Source organism: Heterodontus francisci, chromosome 26 (genome assembly GCF_036365525.1).
Source record: "Heterodontus francisci isolate sHetFra1 chromosome 26, sHetFra1.hap1, whole genome shotgun sequence".
In the NCBI taxonomy this organism is placed as follows: Eukaryota; Metazoa; Chordata; class Chondrichthyes; order Heterodontiformes; family Heterodontidae; genus Heterodontus; species Heterodontus francisci.
Window position 1 is genome coordinate 51,814,000 of NC_090396.1, and position 20,179 is coordinate 51,834,178.

The 20,179-nt window shown below is 43.7% G+C and overlaps 2 long non-coding RNA genes across 3 annotated transcripts in view; one reads left to right on the forward strand and one right to left on the reverse strand.

Annotated features, from left to right (window-relative positions):
• LOC137384563 (uncharacterized) overlaps positions 1-19,942 on the forward strand; it is a 53,001-nt gene extending 33,059 nt beyond the window's left edge. For both annotated transcript variants that reach the window (XR_010977607.1, XR_010977606.1), the window contains exons 3-4: positions 14,229-14,297; positions 19,701-19,942. This is a non-coding gene — a long non-coding RNA (uncharacterized lncRNA). The remainder of the gene's footprint in view (positions 1-14,228; positions 14,298-19,700) is intronic.
• LOC137384564 (uncharacterized) overlaps positions 1-20,179 on the reverse strand; it is a 70,743-nt gene that overhangs the window by 29,970 nt on the left and 20,594 nt on the right. The gene's annotated exons all lie outside the window — the stretch shown is intronic.

The following is a 20,179-nucleotide window of genomic DNA, read 5'->3' on the forward strand; positions in this document are numbered from 1 at the left end:
TGAAGGAGCCCTGGTGAGTTGCTGCAGTGCATCTTGTAGATGGTGCACACTGCTGTCACTGTGAAGTGGTGGTGAAGAGAGCGAATGCTGAAGGTGGTGGATGGGGTGCCAATCAAGGGGGCTGCTTTGTCCTGGATGGTGTCAAGCTTCTTGAGTGTTGTTGGAGCTGCACCCATCCAGGCAAGTGGAGAGTATTGCATCACACTCCTGACTTGTACCTTGTAGATGGTTGACAGGCATTGAGGGACAGGACATACCCAGGGATGGTGATGGTGGTGTCTGGGGCATTGTCTGTCAGGTATGGTTCCATAAGTACGACTATGTCAGGCTGCTGCTTGACTAGTCTGTGGGATAACTCTCCCACCTTTGGCACAAGCTCCCAGATGTTAGTAAGGAGGACTTTGTAGGACTGGCAGGACTGTGTTTGCCGTTGTCGCTTCCAGTACCTAGGTCGATGCCAGGCTTTGCATCCAGTTTCATTCCTTTTCTTCGGCTTCGTAGTGGTTTGATACAACTGAGTGGCTTGCTAGACCATTTCAGAGGGCATTTAAGAGTCAACCACATTGCTGTGGGTCTGGAGTCACATGTATGCCAGACCAGGTAAGGACTGCCTGTAAGATTTCCTTCCCTAAAGGACATTGGTGAACCAGATGGGTTTTTACAACAATCGACAATTGTTTCATGGTCACCATTAGACAAGATTTTAATTCCAGATTTATTAGTTAAATTCAAATTTCACCATGTGCCATGGTGGGATTCAATCCCATGTCCCCAGACCATTAGCCTGGACCTCTGAATTACTAGTCCCAGTAACAGTCCCAGAAACACCAATAAAATGGATGACCTGTTTTGGTCATGGTCGATAGAGGAATATTGGCCAAGACACCAGGGAAGCTCTCTGTTCTTCAATAAAGTGTTATGGGGCCTTTTGTGTCCACCTTAACAGCTCACCCGGAAGACAGCGCCTCCAACAACACAGTCTTCTGTCAGGAATACACTGAAGTGCTGCTGTAATATATGAAAACTGTCATTTCAGCCAGAGGGTAACTGCTGTCCATGAATCCTTATCAGTCCAACAATCAGCAGGGGAGAAACTTGAAGAAAAAATGAAACACAAGCAGCCTGCACGGAGTGAATGAGACAGACAGCATCAGCGTGAGGGGGACTGCTCATCGGCACAATACTTCACTCGCAGATTGATTAAGTAATGATACAATTCATTGCAGCTGAGGTTGGAGCGACAGATTGAAGTGCCATACAGTAAACCCTGACTCCTGGTTTGTGAAGCATGTGTTGTTACTGCTAATGGACTGGCTCCTTCTAGGAAGATGCATTCGTTACTTAAAATAAGATCTTCATTTCCTGGTAGGCATTATCACATTATCATCCTTATATATCATAGCATGAGCGAGGCTGAAGGGACACCTGGCAGACAGAAGAGTACTCTGCTAATGTTGTAGTGCTGCTGATGTAATCCTTATACAGCTTCCCCTCAGGGCATCCTCTGTGAATGACATTATGTAGGAGCTGCTGCTCCAAATGAAATCCCAGGAGTTCTATGGGCTGTGTAGCCACATCTGTACATCAGAGGAGGGGGAAGGATACATGGCACCAGCTGGGCACCAAGAGACAGGAGGCAGCAGGTACAATTACAGGGGAACGGCTATCAACCAGCTTTAACTAAAAGATCACAAAACCTAGACTTGCAAATGGACCGGATCATATAGGCAACAGCTCGGATAAAATAGAAATAGATTGAGTTTAGTTTTAACTCTTTAAGTACAGAAAGCATTGTCAGCTTAATACGTATTTTCAGGCACAGGACACTTAAAAAAAAAAAATTTCTGGCCCTGTGGTTAGGGATATAGGAACAGGAGCAGGCCATTCAGACCCTTGAGCCTGCCCAGTTTCTGCCAGTGGGCAGGGTTAAGGTCACCCATAACTTTCTATGTTCCAGTATAAATAGTCTCACTGTCTTCTCATAACCAATGTTCCCTCTAACTTCTGTTTGCTGTGCACGGCTGGCTTGTTGCACTGTATGCTCTTGCTAAGATTGATGCGCGGCTGCACGCGCGTGTATCTTAGAGAGAACATTGCTTGTGCGTACCTGCGCAGCTTAAAGAGAACATTGTTCATAACTATATTTTCCCATTCCATTCCTTTTGCTTCATCACACATCTATTTGATGCTCTAGCCTCTGAGTCAGAAGGTCAAGGGTTCAAGATCCACTGCAGACACTTGAGCACATGATCTAGGCTGGCACTTCAGTGTAGTAGCAAGGGAGCATTGGACAGTCAGAGATGCCAACTTTCAGATGAGACATTAAACCAAAGTCTCATCTGCTCTCTCGGTTGGATGTAAAAAATCCCATGGTACTACTTGGAGCAGAACAGGGAAGATCCCCAGGTGTCCTAGCCAACATTTATCCCTCAACCAATATCACTAAATTAGATTATCTGATCATTAATCTCATCACTATTTCTGGGATCAGTACTGATAGAATAGGCCCAGGTTTAATACATCTTAACAAACTTCGAACCACTGAGGTAATAAAGCATTAGTTTTTGGTGTGTTACTGGAAGCAATCTTCAATTCTAAGGCAGGTAATGTTTCTTCATTTTTTAACCTTGCAATTATTAAAGTGATGATATCTTCACTTTTGAATGGGGGGACATTGGCAGAGAATTTAAAGAGCAGAGTGTACTGTGAAAATACAGAACAAGTTGCATTTGCACTGTCTTTTTAATGTAGAAAATGCCCCAAGGTGCTTCACATAGGGGAAAACAGGCACTAAACAGTAGTGAGAAAGTTAAGGAGAGGAGATCCAAGTGCAGTTGAATAAGGTTTTAAAAAGGCTTTTGATGGCTGGGAGAGAAGCAGAATCTCTGATTCTTAAAGGGAAAACCCAAGTCCTACTACTGAAAAGAGCATAGTAACAATGTAACAACTGCCTGACAAAGTGCACGCATTTCCCACAGAACATGACCAAGCATTACCGTCTCTAATTCAATAATAGAACAGCAAATTGCCAGTAAGAGGGCCTATAATGCAATGTGGCCAGGGAGTTGGAAACACTCCTTCAGATACTCAGCTGCTCTATGTATCTACTGATGGGGTAAATTGACTCCAACCAGAGTCACAGTTAACCATCTGTCCTTCTATTGACGATTCAAGATCCAATTATTCATATCACCTGAGAGTGTGAAACACATTTACAGATTTTAAACCTTGAATGTTAACTTTTTGTACTTTTGAAGCAGTTTTTGTATCGCATGTTGTTTTTTCTTCCTCCTTTTATTACAGCACTGGTTCCCTATCTCCTACCCTGAAAGTCTGCTGGAGTGTGATTCCATAGAGCTCTGCAACTGTAGCCCAAACAGTCAATCAATGACCATTGGCAGGCTATTTAAAGCATTATAGTATATACTGCTTGTTGTTTTTAATATATTATGATTTAACTATATTTATGCTTGTTCATTCCAATGTAGGAGGAATAGTTATCAGCTGCACAAATTAGACTTTGAACTCCACCTGCACATTTCCAATCTTCTTTGTGTTCATGTGAAACTGTAGCCACATCAAATTGGGAATTTCTTTTAGCAAAATGGAGCCTTAGCAGCCATTTCAGTTAAGATTTCCTTCATTCAACGTCACAAGCATCTGGCGTGGAATGTACAGCGCTGAATTTTATGCAGCCGGCAGGGGTCCCTACGTTGGACCAAAGAGTCAAGCGGAACCCCACCTCAGCCGTTTGGTGGATCCCCAGTTGCATTTTACTTTGCTCGGGCAATTAACTGCCTATGCCGGGGTCCCATCAGAGCTCCAGCAGCTCAGCAGCACCACGGGGTGTACTGGTCACTGCTGGTACTGCAGGAGACCCAGGACCAGGAATAGCATTGGAGTCCTGGAAAGGAGGTAAATAGAGTCATAGAGTTATACAGCACAGAAACAGGCCCTTCGGCCCACCATGTCTGCGCCGGCCATCAAGCCTATCTATTCTAATCCCATTTTCCAGCACTTGACCCATAGCCTTATATGCTATGGCATTTCAAGTGCTCATCTAAATACTTCTTAAATGTTGTGAGGGTTCCTGCCTCTACCATCCCTTCAGGCAGTGTGTTCCAGATTCCAACCACCCTCTGGTCGAAAAAATCTTTCCTCAAATCCCCTCTAAACCTCCTGCTCCTTACCTTAAATCTATGCACCCCGGTAATTGGCACCTCTGCTAAGGGAAAAGGTTTCTTCCTATCTAGCCTATCTATTCCCCTCATAATTTTGTTTACCTCAATCAGGTCCATCCTCAGCCTTCTCTGCCCTAAGGAAAACAACCCTAGCCTATCCAGTCTCTCTTCATAGCTGAAATGCTCCAGCCCAGGCAATATCCTGGTGAATCTCCTCTGCACCCTCTCCAGTGCAATCACATCCTTCCTATAGTGTGGTGACCAGAACTGTACACAGTACTCCAGCTGTAGCCTAACTAGTATTTTATACAGCTCCATCATAACCTCCCTGTTCTTATATACTGTGCCTTGGCTAATAAAGGCAAGAATCTCATATGCCTTCCTAACCCCCTTATCTACTTGTGCTACTGCCTTCAGTGATCTATGGACAAGTACACCAAGGTCCCTCTGACCCTCTGTACTTCCTAGAGTCCTATCATCCATTGTATATTCCCTTGCCTTGTTAGTCCTCCAAAAGTGCATCACCTCACACTTCTCAGGATTAAACTCCATCTGCCACTGCTCTGCCCATCTTACCAGCCCATCTATATCATCCTGTAATCTAAGGCTTTCCTCCTCACTATTTACGACACCACCAATTTTCGCGTCATCTGCGAACTTACTGATCATACTTCCTATATTCACATCTAAATCATTAATGTATACTACAAACAGCAAGGGACCCAGCACCGATCCCTGCAGTATACCACTGGTCACAGGCTTCCACTCGCAAAAACAAGCCTCGACCATCACCCTGTGCCTCCTGCTACAAAGCCAATTTTGGATCCAATTTGCAAAATTCCCTGGATCCCATGGGCTCTTACCTTCATGACCAATCTCCCATGCAGGACCTTATCAAAAGCCTTACTGAAGTCCATCTAGACTACATCAACTGCTTTACCCTCATCTACACATCAAGTCACCTCCTTGAAAAATTCAATCAAGTTTGTTAGACATGATCTCCCCCTGACAAAGCCATGCTGACTATCCTTGATTAATTCCTGCCTCTCCAAGTAGAGATTAATCCTGTCCCTCTGTTATGAGAGCGGGCTCGCCGGGACTACTCAGACAGACCCTGGCAAGGAGGGGTTGGGGATTGGGTTACTGAGGGCAGGGTGGTGGGTGATGCCAGAGGGGTGGCCTTTGCTGCTGAGGGCCCTCCGTGTGCCACAGATTGTTCAAGCAGGAGAGTCCCCACCCAACCCCCCCCCAACAGCCCACATGGAGGCCACCTGGTTTTACTGTGTAGCCTCTGCCTGGGGCGGAGATTCCCCCCACAGCTGCTAAAGTACCAGCTGCGCAGGATGAGGCCTTTATATGGCCATTAATTGGCCACTTGAGAGTCTCAATTAGCCTCTGGGCGGGAAGGCCATCCGCAAGCTTCCCTGCCCCTTACCAAATTAAATGGCATCGGGAAGGCGCTCCATTCCATGCCTTTCCTCACAATTTTATAGGGCCCCCCCCCACCACCCTGCCTGTCCCTAGAGGGCTCATAAAATTCAGCGCACAATCCTGAATGGAGATAGAGGGGAATTAATTGCTTGTGATTGCTACAAGCATTAACTGTTGTACCAGTTGAAAATTTGAGACTTTGTCTCAGGTCTGAGCTAGAAAGCAATTCATCAGTCCGTTTCCACCTCCCATCAGCCTGGATGATAGGAATAATTAATATTGATCACTAATATTGATTATTGGGTTGTTGGGAAAAGATTTGGGATTCCCATTTAGATGTTTGCCTAATGTAAAACGCCTGTTCTTGATCTAAAGTGTTAGAAACTCTTTAGACCTGGTGGTATATTTGCTGCAGATCTTCACTATATCTTGGGTTCATTTGTTTGAATTATATTTCCTCATCACAGCACCAGAATAGATCTTTGTCAAGTTTGAGATGTGCTCAAGCTAAAAAATGTCAAAACATTGTTACCAAACTAAAGGGTGTGTCAAAGAACTCTAAAAATTGGATTATTTAATTATTCCGTCCTCAGCAACAATTTTACAGTATAAGTTAAGTTCTGTATTACTGGTTATTTGCTGAATAAATGTAAGCCTCACAATAAATGTAAATATTAGTTTAACCTGAGGTACGATATCCCATTCAATTCAACATAAAGTTGCATTTTGGCTTATAAGGGACACAGACCTGCCTACAGATTCCGCCTTATTGTGAACATAAACAATGAGTGCTGGGGTGGGTTGGGGAAGGGGTGGGGAGGGGGTGGGGAGAAACCTTGAATTATAACAAAAGCAAAATACTGTGGATGCTGGAAACCTGAATCTCTTTTTATCCCTGAATTGTAACAACTGTCCCAACCCATCTCACAAACAACACTGAGAGCAAACATCCATTAAGAGAAAGGAGACCACCACTTCTGTTTTGTGCTGATTTCCTAGATCTGTTGTATAACCAATATTGGAAATCTCTTACGTTTTTATTCTGCTAACTGGAAGTTGGAGTGAGTCTGACCTCTGTCAAAATCAGCCTCCAGCTCCCTTTCAGGCAACTCAAGCCAATTTTTCTAGTGTCAGATTTTTAACTATCTTTTCATAGGTGCCTGCTGTGTGTGCTCACTCTAGGATCTTAACCTCATATTACAGGCAGTAATATCCTATTTCCTTTTCTTTGCTCTGAGGTGAGGTAAACAAAATTCTAGGCACCGACATCAAATGTGTCATAGTGTATCACAACTCCTCCTCCTAGTCTGCCAACAGATTCCTTGCTAATTCTTTGTCCTGGATAAACACCTCATTAACTCTGCAGTGATACTGAACTGTCTCCTCAAGGAGAACAAATGCTGCATCCCAATGGTTCGTGATCAAAAGCTGGGCATAGGAGTCATATCTACTCTCGTGTAGGCCCAGCGAGTTGTGTAGTTGAAAATTTACTCCACACTGGAATGAATAACAAAGATGCAATAATTAAGATTACTCACCCTTGCCATTTTTAACAGAGTATTAAATATACATGCCTAGTGTTTATCTAATAAAATGGCATAACTATATTCAACTCCATAAAGTTCTTTTTCACAGGATCGCACTCCTTCACAGAACCAAGTAGTTGAACCAAAAAAACTCAATAAAATCTTCTATTTTCAAGAGTAAGATCATTCTTCAGCCAATGCATATTAGGGTGTTCAACCCATCCTGCATTGGATGATGAGTCTAGGGAAGGGAGTGGAGATAGTCTGGGTCATGTCATTATCAAAAAGGAGGAGGTGTTGGGCGTCTTGCAAAGCATTAAGGTAGATAAGTCCCCAGGGCCTGATGGGATCTACCCCAGAATACTGAGGAAGGCAAGGGAAGAAATTGCTGGGGCCTTGACAGAAATCTTTGTATCCTCATTGGCTACAGGTGAGGTCCCAGAGGACTGGAGAATAGCCAATGTTGTTCCTTTGTTTAAGAAGGGTAGCAAGGATAATCCAGGAAATTATAGGCCGGTGAGCCTTACGTCAGTGATAGGGAAATTATTGGAGAGGATTCTTCGGGACAGGATTTACTCCCAGTTGGAAACAAATGAACTTATTAGCGAGAGGCAGAATGGTTTTGTGAAGGAGAGGTCGTGTCTCACTAACTTGATCGAGTTTTTTGAGGAAGTGACGAAGATGATTGATGAAGGAAGGGCAGTGGATGTTGTCTACATGGACTTCAGTAAAGCCTCTGACATGGTCCCTCATGGCAGACTGGTACAAAAGGTACACACGGGATCACAGGTGAGCTGGCAAGATGGATACAGAACTGGCTCGCTCATAGAAGACAGAGGGTAGCAGTGGAAGGGGGCTTTTCTGAATGGAGGGCTGTGACTAGTGGTGTTCTGCAGGGATCAGTGCTGGGACCTTTGCTGTTTGTAGTATATATAAATGATTTGGAGGAAAATGTAGCTGGTTTGAATAGTAAGTTTGCAGACGACACAAAGGTTAGTGGAGTTGCGGACAGTGATGAAGACTGTCAGAGGATACAGCAGGATATAGATCGGTTGGAGACTTGGGCGGAGAAATGGCAGATGGAGTTTAATCCGGACAAATGTGAGGTAATGCATTTTGGAAGGTCTAATACAGGTGGGAAGTATACAGTAAATGGCAGAACCCTTAGGAGTATTGACAGGCAGAGAGATCTGGGCATACAGGTCCACAGGTCACTGAAAGTGGCAACGCAGATGGATAAGGTAGTCAAGAAGGCATACGGCATGCTTGCCTTTCATCGGTCGGGGCATAGAGTATAAAAATTGGCAAGTCATGCTGCAGCTGTACAGAACCTTAGTTAGGCCACACTTGGCTATTGTGTGCAATTCTGGTCACCACACTACCAGAAGGATATGGAGGCTTTGGAGAGGGTACAGAAGAGGTTTACCAGGATGTTGCCTAGACTGGAGGGTATTAGCTATGAGGAGAGGTTGAATAAACCACGATTGTTTTCACTGGAACGACGGAGGTGGAGGGGCGACATGATAGAGGTTTACAAAGTTATGAGTGGCATGGACAGAGTGGATAGTCAGAAGCTTTTTCCCAGGGTGGATGAGTCAGTTACTAGGGGACATAGGTTTAAGGTGCGAGGTGCAAAGTTTAGAGGGGATGTGCGAGGCAAGTTCTTTACACAGAGGGTGGTGAGTGCCTGGAACTTGCTGCCGGGGGAGGTGGTGGAAGCAGGTACGATAGCAACATTTAAGAGGCATCTTGACAAATACATGAATAGGATGGGAATAGAGGGATACGGACCCCGGAAGTGCAGAAGGTTTTAGTTTAGACAGCATCAAGCTCAGCGCAGGCTTGGAGGGCCCAATGGCCTGTTCCTGTGCTGTACTGTTCTTTGTTAAAGCCAATAGGTCTTGATCACTTTTCAGGGCTATAGAGGGGTGAGAGGGAACAATATGTTCTCTCTATCTTTATAAAACCTGACAGATATTAAAATTCAAGAAACCATTTTTGTCATTTTCTACTTCCTCTTGAAAGTCCATGATGCAGTTGTTTTTATGCCTGGCCTAATTTTCAAAGTCTTCTATTTTAATTTTAATATAGGTGTGCATTGTTTTACATGTGGATCCACACGGCCTCGAACACTCTTCCCCATATGCATTCCCACTCAAGTCACCAGACTTTACTTGGTTACAATCACATTTTTTCCTCAGCTTCCTTGACATCATACATAGTTCGCTATTTGATGCAGTACCCCAGGGTATGTGGAAGAGCAATTACATTTTCCAGCTTCATCAGCTGGGCTTGGGGGAGGGAAAATTATAGCTGTGAGGCCACCGTCTCTTTTCCATTAAGTACTTAGCTGTGGTTTCAGAAAGCTTTCTCCCGGGGAACCTGGTGGGATTTTTTTTTTGTTTTGTTTCGACAAAGCGCTATCATCCAAAATGTTAGCCTGTCTGTTCTCTTCACAGATGTTGACTTTGTGTTAGCAATTGATGTTTTTCTTGCAGATTTCCAGCACTTGCAGGATTTTTTGCTTTTCATTTAAGTGTCTTCTTTTGTTTGGGTGCTGTGCTCTCTCTCTCTCCAACTGCCCAGAGACATCAAATAATTGCCATAGTGTTGTAGAGACAAACTGTGTGCTGCATACAGGGTATATTTCAGTAGATAAAGATACTGAGATAGGAGCTGATAACATTCAGCATCTTTTGGGGTAGCTAGAGAACACTGTGAGTTGAAAAGTGGTCTGGCACATTTTTGTAATTTGAAATGATAATATTGTGAGACCCACAGCAAGGCAATCAGCAATAAGATGAAGAGGTGTTGAGAAAGGTACTGGAGAGTGATGATTTTTAAAATATAGGCTTAGCTCAATATGTTTTGTGTTATGAAAGGAACACGGGATGGGGACTTACAACATTTGTAACTTTGCTTACATTTGGGTTTTTTTAACTCCAATATTCTCCCCATCTCTTCTAAAGGCAATTACACTCTCTGGGGTAGGGTTCCACAGCTACTGGTCACACTTCAGTACATCACCAAGAGGTCATTCTTCATGAGGCAAGAATTAATGCAGAAGAGGGAAGAGTTTCAATGGGCTGAATGGCCTTTTATCACCCTTGCCTTTCTTAGGATCTTATGTGTGACCTCGGGCAGTGACTGTCAGCAGACTGTTCAACTATGAAGGTAATCGCACCTGAGGTGGATAATGTCTTCAACCGACATCCCACAAAGAAACTTCCTAGAACAAATCATTGAATATCAATCAGGAGGAAAAAGCCTGAACTAACCTTGTGGTGATGAGACAAATTGTAGCACTGAGGTCAAACTAACACTGCACAGGGCAGCAAAGCAGGAGAGACCATTTGGAGATAAAACCTTCTTACTCTGTGTAGTCTCAAGGATTTCTTCATACTTTACCTGTACAGTTGCACCCCACAGAGTGAGTAGATGTTTTAGGATATATTAGGAGGAGTGAACAAGAGCTTGGTCAAACAGGGGAAAGAAAAAGAAAAGAAAGAGAGTAAGCAAGACTCATCTGAAAGAAGGCTCCCTCAGTTTATCACTGAAGTGTCAACCTAGATTACGTGCTCAAAACCCTGGCATGGGACTTGAATCCTCTACCTTCTGACAGAGAGGTGAAAGTATTACCACTGAGCAATGGGTATTAAGGAATGTCTTGAAGGGGGAGTGGGAGGTGGAGAGGTGAAGGTTTAGAGATGGAAATCCAGAGCAACATTCTGTCCCTTCACAGAGGAAGAAGTGAGATAAGGGAAGAAAAGTGACAAAAAAAAAAGTTGACAAATAAATACCATTCATGAAACATCACACACTCCCTTTTCTGTCTACACCATTCTGTCCCCAACATTTCCATTACCTGGAATTGTATTGTGGCCGATAGTTATCCCTTAGCCAACACCATGAAAACAGACTAACTGGTCATTTTTCCCATTGCTATTGTGGGGTCTTGCACAATTAACTACTGTGTTTCTCTACAATACAATAGTGGCACTTCAAAAAGAGAAGTAACTGAATGGCTGTAAAGCACATTGAAACATCCTGAGGTTGTGAAAGTCACTATATATGTGTAAGTTCAAATGGTTGTTTGGTCCACGTGGACTTCCTAAAGTTCAGTTCCAAGAATGTGCAATAGGCTGTGGGAAATCTCTAACTTCCCTTTTCACTCAGTTCAAATTTTCTGGCCTTTTTGTGTCCTTTCTCTTTCTTTCTTTCTCTCTCTCTTCCCCCACCCCCAGTAAGATCATACCTCAGTTGACCAGGAGCAGTATTCACTGTACATTACCTGCCTTAAACTTGTATTTAAATAATTCTTTATCACCTCCATTGTTCACTGTTTGTTAAGGGGTATTGAAACTGGGCCAGGTCTATCAATGGTAATCTAATCAGCGTCAAGAGCAGACAAATAAAAGTAGGGTTATAAACAACATCCCTCCCCTCATGCCCTCATTATTTACTTTGAGAAAACTCTGATCCCCGAGTATTGTCCCCATGTCAGTCATTCAGTGCTGAAGTTCTTTTAAAAGAGAGGCTAGTCACTTGGCAAATTCTCCAGCGATATCAATATATTTCTTCATCAATAAACACTGAATGCCAAATGTGATGAGTCAGCAGTACAACTACTGCTTCAAAATGGTTCTTTTACAATTCTCTCCAAAGTAAACAGATCGCCACAGATTTGTTTGGGCTCCTCTGCCAAATGTCTTCCTCAAATAACTCGTTTAATTTAATTTCCCTGTTCCTAATCAACAAGTTTCCCAGTCCCTTCTCGAGGGGGTCAATGCTATTAATTAATGTCACAGCAGGACTGTCTCTTTTGGCAAACCTTTTATTTGTGATGAAATGTATAATCAAGTCACTAGTCATTGTGTTAACGCACACAGTTCTGCTCCCCCAATAAGCAAACATACAGTTTTTCACCCTTTGATGAGAACAGCATCCCTTTATTATATTAAAAAGTTATACCTTTACTGTATTCCCCCCCTTTTAGATTTTTTTCCAGAAAATCTATTTTACACAGAATGCAAATGTATGATAGGTTAAGGAGGCAGCAGAACCAAGCAAGTGAGAGAGGGCAAGTTCTAACACCAATGGGAAGGCAGTGTGCACGCTCACCTGCTCTAGACAGAATAAACCCAGGGAGCAGCTATTCTTCTGCAGAGCCATTCAATGGGTGAGATTTGAATTGAAATCAGTGGACATACTGCAGAATGAAATGAGCTCTGTTTTCCTTTAGCCACTTTTTGCCTATACATAGATCAAAGGCTGTACTGTGATTTGACACACATTTCTTCAAGTTCAGACTGGGATCCTCCAAACCCTTGGCTACATTGAACTGAAATATATCCACCAAAAGACAAATGTTCTGGGAATTACTTTACTTTAACCTCATTCCTGTACCTCCATACAGCCAGTAATCTGTCATCCTAACCTCACTAAAGAAGCATTAGATTGAAAGATATGGGACTGGATTTTTAGTCCCTGCCGGAGTTGGAAACGATGCAGAATTTCATGCCTCCGGTCTAAGTGTCAGTTCCTGGCTCCATCTGGTCCCGGACCATTTTCCTGAAGGTGGGATGGGGGACAGCAGAGCTACCCGCCTGCAGGCGGCAGTTGGCCGCTTGAAGTAATTAATGCCTATTGAGACATATTATTAGAGGCCAACTGGGATTTTCCAGTCGGCCTCCAGATCTCCGCAGGCGGTGGGGACAGTTTAATGGCCCAGCGGCAGACCAGGGGGCCATCGCTCCAGGCAGGTTTAGGGGCCCTCCAAGCCTGCCTGTGGTCAGCAGCAGCAGCCGCAGGCCGCCCTGTGAAGGGATCTCCCACCCGCCCCTCCATCACCCACAATGGCGGCTAGGCTACTGAATCCATTTTTTGATTTAAAGTTGAAAAAGTTGGAAAGAAGGCACCTCCATTTTGAAGCACCCTCTTACTTACCTGCCATGACATCATGCTGCTGCTTTCCAGCTGAAGGGCTTCCCATTGGCCCTCCAGCTTCAACAGCCCACCCACCATCCTTAATTGGACGGCGAGCCCGCCCTCTGGCCACTAATTGACCAATTCGGGGAAAACCACAAGTGAGTGACTGTTTCCCACACAGTGCAGGCTTCTGACCCCAATTTGTGCCTGACAGTGGAGTCCTACTGCCCGCAGGAATGTCCTGCCCATGGTCGTGGTTTTGTACAGAACATCTAAAAGTCCAGATAGCATTCTCATTAATTGCTTGGATTTTAAAAAACGCTACCTGAACTTCTAAAGATAAATTTTTTTTTTTTATTTTTTTTTTATTTAGAGATACAGGCCCTTCGGCCCACCAAGTCTGTGCCGTCCAACAATCATCCATTTATACTAACCCTACAGTAATCCCATATTCCCTACCACCTACCTACACTAGGGACAATTTACAATGGCCAATTTACCTATCAACCTGCAAGTCTTTGGCTGTGGGAGGAAACCAGAGCACCCGGGGGAAACCCACGCGGTCACAGGGAGAACTTGCAATCTCCGCACAGGCAGTGCCCAGAATCGAACCCGGGTCCCTGGAGCAATTAATCTGAGCAATTAATGAGAATTTTTAGCTGTTATGTTAATGTGCAATTCTACTACTGCCTTGCCTTTAATGGAAGAAAATCTGAGCTTTGATTCGTGGTCAGTCAGGGAATATCTATCTTGGTATTGCAATGTTTAACGTTTTGATGTTCTGCAGTGGAAACCATGGGTTTTGAAAACTGAAACTGGAGTAAATATTTGAAGTTAAGTGAATTGTCTTTAATTAGAATGACTCCTGTCAAAGTGGAAACACCTTCAATTCCATATTGTCTTTAGTCTTTGTGAACGTGAAGAGGATTAGGGAGAAAACAAGGAATCAGCTCTGGCATCTCCCTTTGTGTCAAGACATACAAATTGTATTTTGTGGATAACATAAAATCAATCTATCGAAGGCAAATAGCCCAAGTGATGGATCAAACACTCAAAACTGCCTAGCTATGAGTCAGATATTGATTTTATTTTAACCTATTGCACTCACTGAAAAACATTTCTTGATTGGCATCGGTCTGAAATATTTCTTGGTTGTTTTAAGGTGGTAACGGCGCCAGAGCTCCTCACTGTAGCCAGACGCTGGTGGAACACTGTTTTACAGCAGTAACTGGTGAGTCCCTAATTTCATACGACCAATTAGAGGGAATATGCCCAGATAGAGGTGGGGTAATTAATGAGGGATTACCTTGCAGCACACCTGTGAACCCAGGCAGCTGAATTGGAAGAAGTACTAAAAAATCTTTGGAGAAAACATTTAGTTAGAAGATGGGGAAATCAGCAGGGAATTGGGCTGTTCAACTGTGGCAGACTTCACAATGGAGCCCACTGCCCAGATGTGCGCTTTCCAGCAGGACGTTACAAGTAGGAGTGAGAAGCCTAGCCTTTCTCCCTATTCCAGGGTACTGAGGTTAATTACCCTCTGCAGCTAAACCACTCGGTAGAGATCAGCTAACTGAGGTTCTATCTGTCCCCAGTGTTGCGAAGGATGGGCCTGGTCACATTGCCGCGGAACGCTCCATGCAGTTGGACCGTGCCGTACCACCTATCCTTCGTGGAGCAGTTCCTGCGGGAAAACACCTTTGACTACCAATCCATCAGGCAGTGGTCTGCACGGAATGTCCTCAAAGCCCTACGGGAAAAGGAGACGGTGGATCCTGTCGGATGGTTCCCCGAGCAGACCGTCAAAGTCATTTGGCAGAATGCCTCATCACCAGAACTTTCAAACATGCACCAAGATGTAGCTTGGATAGTGGTGAGAAGGGCCCTCCCCTTCAGATCCTTCATGCACGCCCGTAGTCTCGCCCCCTCCACACAATGCCTCCACGGTGGCTGTGGTGGGGAAGAGACGGTTGCCCACCTACTCCTGGAATGTGTCTTTGCAAAGCAGGTGTGGAAAGAGATGCAATGGTTTTTGTCGAGGTTCATCCCAAGCAGCTCTGTAACACAGGAGTCTGTGCTCTACAGGCTGTTCCCAGGGATGCACACCGAGACAAACATCAACTGCTGCTGGAGGACTATCAATTCGGTGAAAGACGCCCTTTGGTCTGCCCGAAACTTGCTGGTCTTCCAGCGCAAAGAGTTGTCCACGACCGAATGTTGCAGACTGACACATTCCAAGGTCCAGGACTACGTGCTGAGGGACGCACTAAAGCTTGGGGCAGCCGCAGCAAAGGCTCAATGGGGAAAGACCACAGTGTAAGGTCCCCCCACCAAACTGAACTGAGGGGCTGGATCCATGGGAAACCCCTCGAACTGTATCGGGAAAAATTTGTGTGCTGTAAATGTAAAAATGTATATGGCATGACAATGAAATGGAAGGGTTGTGAGGCAACTCATGATTCAATAGAAGGAAACTGATCACCTTCGCACTGTTTGTATTTTTTGACTTGATGCTGTTTTAAACTGTTTGGGAATGTAAGATTTACAGATTTTTATGAATAAAGTATATTTTGGAAAAAAAAATCAGCTAACTGAGTAATGCTTTCACCAGCTAAGACACGAGGGGAGATTTTAACTTTTCAGTTTATTCAGTAATTTTTTTTATTTTTTAAATTGTGATTATTTGGAACACTGCCAGCTATAATTGAAAATACAGGAGTACAACTTGCATTCAAGGAGTTTTTGAAGTTAAGGTTTTAAACTTTGCCCTCACCTGAATTTCTTTCTGTCAGCACAGGATGGTTTTCCTTAATGGAAGCTTTTTATTAATTTATCAGTGTTTATTCGCTCCTGAGGGTGTAAACGAAGGTCACATCATTACTGAATAACATCCCCTAAAGGCAGCTACATGAGGCAATAGTAATACAGATCTAACCAGTTTCAGTTTTCCTTTCTTTATATAGAGACAAGTCTGTGGTGTATTCATGCTATGACCCAACAAAAGGCTGCATGTTTAAGTTTTCCTTCTAAAAAGACTCTCCCATTTATTTTAACTGGTCTTTTTGTGAAAATAAAATTACGTTTTAATCTGGTAAAAGAAAAAGGAATAACTTTCATTTATATAGCGCCTCTCACGACCTCTGGAAGTCCCAAATTGCTTTACACCCAATCAAGTTCTTTCGAAGTGTAGTCACTGTTGTAAAGTAGGAAACACGGTAAACAATTTGCACACAGCAGTCTCTCACAAACAGCAATGTAATAATGAACAGATGTTTTAGTGAAGTTGAATGAAGAGGGATAAATATTGACAAGGATACTGAAGATAACTCCCTTGTTCATCTTCAAAATAATGCTATGGAAGCTTTTACATCCACCTGAGAGAGCAGACGAGACTTTGGTTTAACGTCTCATCCAAAAAAACGGCACAACTGGTAGTGCAGCACTCCCTCAGTACTGCATTGGTGTCAGCCTAGATTTTTGTATTCAAGTCTCATAGGCTAACCCAACCCTAACAATAATGACTGCCTCATAACATACAAAGCACTTCAGTTTCCTTCAACACACAGCCAGCAGCTCACAGTGATGGTACGTTTAGATTTGTACAGTTATGGCACCAGGTTAACATCAACCTATTGTTTTGGAACTGGGTGCAAACTTTTGATAAAGCAATTTCATTGGCTGAACATGAGCTTTTCAGGCTGCTTCTCCAGCCGAGATGCCGAGACACTGACAGTCTTTAGCAACCTCAATTTGACCCTCCTTTCTCAGTGAGTGTTTGTTGTGGGGAGGGTCTGTCAGCGTCCGGGAGCAGCAGGTTAACATGTGGGTCAGAGCAGAGTGCTGGGCCTTTGGTGTGGACCCATTATCTATGTCCTCTCTTGACTGACAGATTCACTGTATTTCACTTCCATTTTCTGTTATAATTTCATTTCCACTGCATCCACAGCATTTTTTTCTTTTTGTTTTAATGTTTCTTTATTTCACATGCTCTAGTTGGGTCTCTTTCTAGTCTTTTCACTATTCTCCCACTATTTACACTTTCTCCTGTCCTTTCTATATATCTGAATTATTTCACTGATAGTCTTTTATATTAACTGTGATTGTTAGCAGGCCATTCAGTCATGGAGAGGGTTACAGCTAAGCCCAATCCTGTCATATATGACATCCACACACACACGCAACTGCTAGCTGAGGTCATTAGTTAATGATCAGGATCAGAAACCCTGGCTGATTTCCCTTTCTTACCCCGAGGCACGTTGTGGTAGCGGAACTAAGATCAACTAACTCGCACAGACGGAGGATAAAGCTCAGCACTTTGCTGCTGTCTGCAACTCAGTTCCAGAATGTAATATTACCACTCATCTCATCTCATTGAACTGAAAGCTTTAAAATTCCCCAACCCAGGAAGACAGGAATTTTCTTTTATATGACATAGAATTATATAGTATTTATAGCGCAGAAACAGGCATTTGGCCCAACTGATTGATGCCACCTCCTCCCACCCTATTTCATCTACCCTACCAGCATATCCTTCTATTTCTTTCTCCTTCATGTGGTTATCCAGCTTCCCTTTAAATGCATCTCTGCTTTTCACCCCAACTTCTACATATGGTAGCAAGTTTCACATTCGAACCACTCTCTGGGTAGAAAAGTTAGAAGACTCCATTTAATTAGGGCAGTTTTATTATTACTTAAATATTCAGTTTTGTTAGAATGCATTGAGAATGCCTATATCCCCTGTATGTGCTCATTCCTTGAATATGCCACTTCACTGAATATGCAGCAGCCTAATGATTGGAGGGCATTGTCACCTCAATAATGAGATTTCAGGCAGAATTCACAGGGTGAGTTTGACTGATATTGGATAAGGGGAGGAGGGAGTTTAGCGTTCAACCTCAGGAAAATGAGAGGGTGGAAACCACAGCCACAACATGGACAGATTGATAGGTAAGAAAAATTGGAACCACACCAGATGCTGCACTTGCAACAATAAACACTTCTCAGAGGCAACAATTTACTTTAAGTCCACATTCTAGGATTTTGGGAATTTAAAAAATGTGCCATTTTATTGCAGACTGATTCAACGTCTTTTGTTAATCAAGGCTGACAACAATCCTCTTTACTACAAAAGGGGAAAGGAATGAGTGAGATATACTGCTTTTTACAATAAAATACACTCATTAGTTCCACGCTGTCTCAGTGGGGCTGATTTTAATGGGGCAGTTGTATAATTAAAATAGCAGCACAACACTTACCAGCCCATTCCCATCGACTGCCTTTGCCAGTTTGCTGGGATGAGTGAAATGGATGAGCCAGGCGCCCACTGGAAACAGGTGGAAGCCTCATTTGACCCTGCAAATCGGGGATGCTAAGACATCAATAGGACCCCAACGTAACTGTGCACTGCACACCCTCTACCCATCGGTACTTGGCATTCAGCAGCCTAACCAGAGGCCCTTAAAAGAACTGTCACTTAAAAAGAGTGAGAAAAAAAAGGACTTCTTTTTGAGGCCAGGAGGAGTATTAATTCCTCCCCCCACCTCCCCCCACTACCCACAAAGCCCAGTCTTCTGCAGCCCACCACCAGAAAAGCCTTTCCCCACACCACTTAACTTACCCTCACTGGCTGTGCTCCGCCCACTCTGATCAGCAAACATCTCAAAAAAGCATGAGCAGCTAATGAGGCCCAACTGTGAAAATGGTCCAGGCCTCAGATCATTTCCACAGGGCAGGCAGTGGGTTCACTCCACCTGCATCTCACCTGATGGAAGCGCTCACGTGAAAATCAATGAGTTTAGCCGGTGAGTAGCTGAGTCATGTGGAACAGAAAGGTAGCAGGTTAAAATTCTGATCTGTGGTGTTCTCTGCCAGCCCTGTGATATCCTCATTATCATTGGCTTCAATACCGTGTGTTAGGAAGGAAGGAAGTCAGGCAGGATCTCCAGTCTTGGTCACTATGCAGTAACTCTTCTTCAAAGTGGACAATTGTGGATGCCAGGTAAGGACAGGGTCAGCACAGCCTGGCCAGCGATGCCCACATCCCCATAAACGAATTTTTAAAAACAGCTGCCATGTCCTCCATAGTCAGATAGTCTACTGATGTTCATTGTCACAAATAATGGCCATTTTAGCAAGGCACCTTTGGAGGGGGGCAGTGGTAGAGCAGTGGCTTCCTGTGGACCTGTACCCGACAAAGCAGCCATTTCTTAAGAGAAAATACGATCACTGACTGACCCATAGCCAGGTGGTGAAACAGAACAACCTTCCCCACCAGGAACTCATAGGTTTGAGCCCAAAACAGCCAGTCACTCAAATCTATCTGCCACATTTGGGGTGAGCTTTGCAGGTCATGATGAGGTTAAGGAGTGAGCCTGCTTTTGATAATATTCAACCTCAAGGACTCGACAAACAGCAGGAATGTGAAAGCACAGAAACACTGCAGTCTGGCCTTGGAAAGGCCACTTGTAATTGTGACCTTGTGCTGTTTTGATGAAAGGAAAGACAGCAACAACACAAGCCCTTTTAGATCCTGTGGTAACTCAGAGAGTCAAACAAGCTTTGTTTATTTTGTGCATAAAGTAGATTCATTTAATTTAGGTTTCTTCCAACAGTTTTCACCCTTCTTCTCCTGCAGGTATTGATTCATGCTGGGCTAGAGTTCACAGGCATCAGAGGCTTTCTAGTATCTTACCTCAGTGTTATATAAAACAGTTCAAACAGATTGCAGAATGGTCTGGCTCTGCTCTGGCCTCATCCACCTTCAAATTCAGTGATGCTATCTACTCAAGGCAAGTATGGTTCAGGAGGATTACTGCAGGTTGCTTAAAGGGGAATTGTCTTCATTGAATTAAATTTACTTTTGTTTGAGAGGGAGAAGGTTGAAAAGAACCATCTGTTGTCTTAGCAATAGCATCATCCATCAGTGCAGTGATGTGCTTCAATGTGATTTTATGTCATTACCTTGTGTTTATAAATAAATGAGAAAAGGTTTGCCAAACCCATTTTCCATGAAGGCTTGTTTAATGCTACAAAGAAAGATCATTGTACATGCACTGCTCGCTCTCAGTCCCTTCCTCTTTGTTGCTGTCTTGTACTTTAAAGCTTCTGGCCACA